We start from the raw sequence: 4,616 nt of genomic DNA, 5'->3' as shown, positions 1-4,616 counted from the left end.
TTATAAAACTCTAATGTAATATTTAGTGGATATCATATTCAGAGGTCAATTGCATCTAAATCTAAATCAAATTTTATGAAATAATACTTTTAACAGAGGTTCAGTAGGATTCATTTTCCATGGTTCTCAATTAATATGGTTCCATTCTCTATAACATTTACATGCATACTATTTGTTTAAAGTATGTTATAAATTTGATACCCATGTACTATTTTTTAAAAGGCTATTTTATTTCATTATTATTTGGAAGTTAACTAGTTTTTAATTCATCACCAAAACAGAAAAGTATTCCAACAGAAACCTGAAACAAAATAGTATACAAAAGAAACAAATAATGATCATAATTTGAAATCAAAAGCTGAACAAAATTGGTTAAAATCATGGTATAAATATGCTTTTAAATTTTTGATACAAATGAATAAACTGGACTTTAATGTGCATTACTTGGAGGCATTTTGCTTGATTTTGAAACTTCGCAGACCCCTTTTTTCGATGGAGTGGTTCTTTAAAAGGATATGGGCGGAATGCTGGCAGAAGCATTACTGTAGTCTGTTTAGAAAAGGAAAAAATGCACCGTTGTTATCATAATGTGACATCTATTTGCAAAAATCAGGGTATTCAACAATTAGAAGGAAGTCAGCTGTCAGTCTGAATATTCAACCGTAACTGTGCAGTAGAAAACATCGTGCATTATCCTTTTGTTCTCTCTTTATATGGCCAAAGAAATGCTACTGCTAACTTGCTTCAAAATATAAGAAAGCATGGATATTTACCATTAAACACACACACCAAGGTCCTACACACAAATAATATGTGATCTCTTTTTTAATCCAACTGGTTATTACAATTCAAGATGCTTTATACTTGTAACTTGTATTAGTCAATTTATTTGACCTTTGTGCATATCTGTGAAAATTAAATATATCACGTTCATATATTGATCAGAACCTGGGGAATTTTATTGATAAAATTATACCTTATGGTGCCCTCAGAAAAATCTAATAACGTATGTCTCCTATCTTGGACCTGGAAGGAATAGAATTCATATAACAAAATGCAACATGAAATCTTCAGTATTTGTACATGGTCATGGAACCAAAATGGGTTTATAAAAATTGATTCAACGTATAGGCCATGAATTTGTGGTCAGTATTACGGCATACTGTCAGAGTATGCCATCATACTGCCTTTGAAATTGATTGTAAATTTAGGATTTCCCAAGCGCATGCACTAAATCCCAAACTTGCAATCCGTCATGTTCCAAATAGACAGATGATCGCCGCAACTTTCAAGTCCTCACTGAAATTGAAAAGTTAGACTAATTGCCCACCTACTGTACATCAATTACGCTGGATAATTTTACAGCTGGTGCAAACAGGTGCAGTAGCCTGTTTGCACAGTGTAAAGGGAGTAGGGACCGGGAGGTGAGAAAATTGTATAATAATTAAAAGGGAACATGTAAAAGAACCTACCAGACACCTGAAAAGACTCGGTTTGAGGGATGAGATTGTTTTAATCTTTTTTTTAATCTTGCAGTGTCTTCCAGTAAATAACTGTACTTACTCCAAAGTATTCCGGTGCTTTCTAAAGCCAAGTTCTGTACTTGTCAAATAAATATAATTAGTATCACATCGTTTAATTTGCAAGTTCTTTGATGTTGAGTTGAAATGTTTCCCGATTAGCTAGTGAAAGGAGAACCGTCCCACTTGATCCCAAGTACGCTTACGCACTACTGTGCTCCCCGGGATCTGTGGACCACTGCACTGCGCTCAACTCTGCAGCATCTCAATGTAAGTTTTCGCTTCGGGCTTCGCACGAGGAAAGTGCGGATTTTGTTCTGATGTCGGCGGTGTATTCCTGAGCTACGCCGCCAACTGCAATTTCAGGGCCTTTGAGTTGCACTGAGAATTTAAATATATTGTGCATTGCAGATCATTAAAACAGCATCCACTGTGTGTTGCAGATAATTAAAATAGCCCACCTTGATACATAGAATCAGAGAATGATGCAACACAGAAGGAGGCCATTTGGCCCACCGTCCTGTGCTGGCTCTTTGTAAGACCCAAGTTACACAGGCTAACACTACAGGTCAGAGAAAAAAACAATAGGTAAATAATGTTGCAATTTGTCAGTGACTAGAAAAATGATTACTTATGACAAGAGACAGGCCATGTTTTGTGCTGTAAATTAATAAGAGAATGTGTTTACCGCAGACTTTGTTCCTCCAGACTCCTGTTGATCAGTCAATAAGATGCATTCTGGTGCTTCTGCAGATGGAATTTTATCTTCCAACAGGGTGATTGCAGCAAGCTTATAATTCTGACGTTTCCACTGTGTTCCTTCTTTGGATAAACTTTGAAGAATGTCACTTGTGTAATTATGTTTGCCACAGCCAGATTTACAAGACTGCATACTCATTGCTTCCCTTGCCAAGTCAAGTGTCTGCTGTAAAGGACCTATTGTAAGACACCTTGCTGATAAGCCTGCATCAGAGTTATCTGAATACTGGATACTTCTACTGTTGATTTGTTTGTCTATAGCACTTGCCTTCATATAACTGCCATCTTCATTTGCTTGATCCATTGGGCTACATACAGCGCCATCTTTTGCTTTGCTTAATATCCTTGAATCAGCCTTTCTTTTACATACAGTTCCTTTGACTTGAAACGGCCCTTCTTTCCAATTAACTTTCCCTTCATGGCAGACTTCCAAACATTTATTTTTCCTTTCAATTTCTGCATCTTTGGTCAGTCTCCTTTCCAAGTTAAACTCAAGAAGATGGTTCGTTGTTAACAGTTCACAGGCTCTTAAAGATTTTCTACAGTAGCTGTTATTACAATGGTCACCACACTCAGAAAGTGTTGATCTTAACTGCGCTCTTTCTGCCTGATCTTTCAATTGATTGCCAGGTAGCCAATGGTTTGTCATGGACAGCACATGCTTTGCACATTTACTGTTGGAACAGGTTGCTTTTTGAATGTTACAGTTTTGTTGTCCATGTGAGTGCTTGCTTGCCGAAAGTGCAGATGTGCATCCTCTGGATAGTGGTTCAGTTGCATTCAGAGAACTATCAGAACACTTTTCCAGATCCTTGGCTGTGATTGGCTGCAAACGAGAGCATTTACCTTTCTGGCTACTGAAGTGCTCTTCATTCATACAGGACATAATTTCTTTACTTGAACCGTGTGCAGTATTTAACAAGTGTGATGAAATAATAATTGTGCTCATGTTAAGGTTTCTGCATTTGAAATGCACATTTGGTTGTCCTGGTTGCTGCTGGCAAAGACCTAAATAGGAAAGAATTCTTAAATAATACAATAACGATTTCTTAAATTTATATAGCATCTTTAAGGAAGCAAAACATCCTATGGCACTTCACAGAGGAGAAACAGATGCCAAGCAGTAATAAAATAAATTAGGAGAGGTGAGTGAAAGAGGAAATTTTAAATGCAGAGTAGAAAGACAGAGGTTTAAGAAGGGAGTTCCCGACTAGGGCAGACACAGCTGGAAGTTCTGCCTGTGATGGTGGAGTGAAACAAAAGTGGGATGCACAGGAGAATTTGCTAAAATGCATTCAGGAGGACTTTTTTAGCCAGTGTGTAGCAAGCCCAACAGGGGAGGGGCTGGTTTTGGATTTACTGTTAGGGAATGAAGCTGGGCAGGTGGAAGGGGTATCAGCGAGAGAGCCATCATCATCGTCATAGGCAGTCCCTCAAAATGAGGATGACTTGCTTCCAAGCCAAAAAAGGATGAGCTCACAGGTGTTTCAATGAAGGACCTAATATTCCAGGTCCTGAACTACATGTTGAAGGGTGGAAGATGCCTGTGCGTGGATTTTTTTTGCACACCAGCCACCACACGGGCTTGACAGTGCCAGGCCTTGGTCCAGTGGCAAGGATTAACCAAGCATTTAGATGCTAGTGACCATAATTCAGTTAGATTTAAGGTAGTTATGGAAAAGGACAAGGATAGACCAGGAATAAAAGTTCTCAATTGGGGAAAAGACAACTTTGCTAAGCTGAGAGGTGATTTAGCCATAGTGGACTAGAAACAGCTACTTCAAAGGTAAATCAGTGTCAGAGCAGTGGGAGGCATTCAAGGAGGAGATCCGGAGGGGTCAGACCAAATATGTGCCCTTAAAGAAAAAGGGTGGGACTAACAAATCTTGAGCCCCCTGGATGTCTAGGGACATACAGGGTAAGATAAAGAAAAAAAAAGGGAGGCTTATGACAGATACCAAGGGCTAAACATTGCAGAATCTCTGGAGGAGTATAGAAAGTGCAATGGTGAAATTAAAAAGGGTATTAGGAAAGCAAAGAGAGCATGAAAAATTCTTGGCAAGTAAAATCAAGGAAAACCCAAAAGATATTTTATAAATATATTAAGAGCAAGAGGATAACTAAAGAAAGGGTAGGGCCTAGTAGAGTCCATAATGGTAATCTGTGTGTGGACACGGGAGATGTGAGTATGGTTGAGTACTTTGCATCTGTTTTCACAAAGGAGGGGCGAAGCAGACACTGCTATCGGGGAGGAGGAGTGTGAAATATTAGATGAAATAAACAGTGAGAGAGGAAGTAGTAAGGGAATTAGCAGCTTTGGAAGTGGATAAGTCCCCA

This window comes from Pristiophorus japonicus, chromosome 8 (assembly GCF_044704955.1).
Source record: "Pristiophorus japonicus isolate sPriJap1 chromosome 8, sPriJap1.hap1, whole genome shotgun sequence".
NCBI lineage: Eukaryota > Metazoa > Chordata > Chondrichthyes > Pristiophoridae > Pristiophorus > Pristiophorus japonicus.
This window is presented reverse-complemented; position numbering follows the sequence as displayed.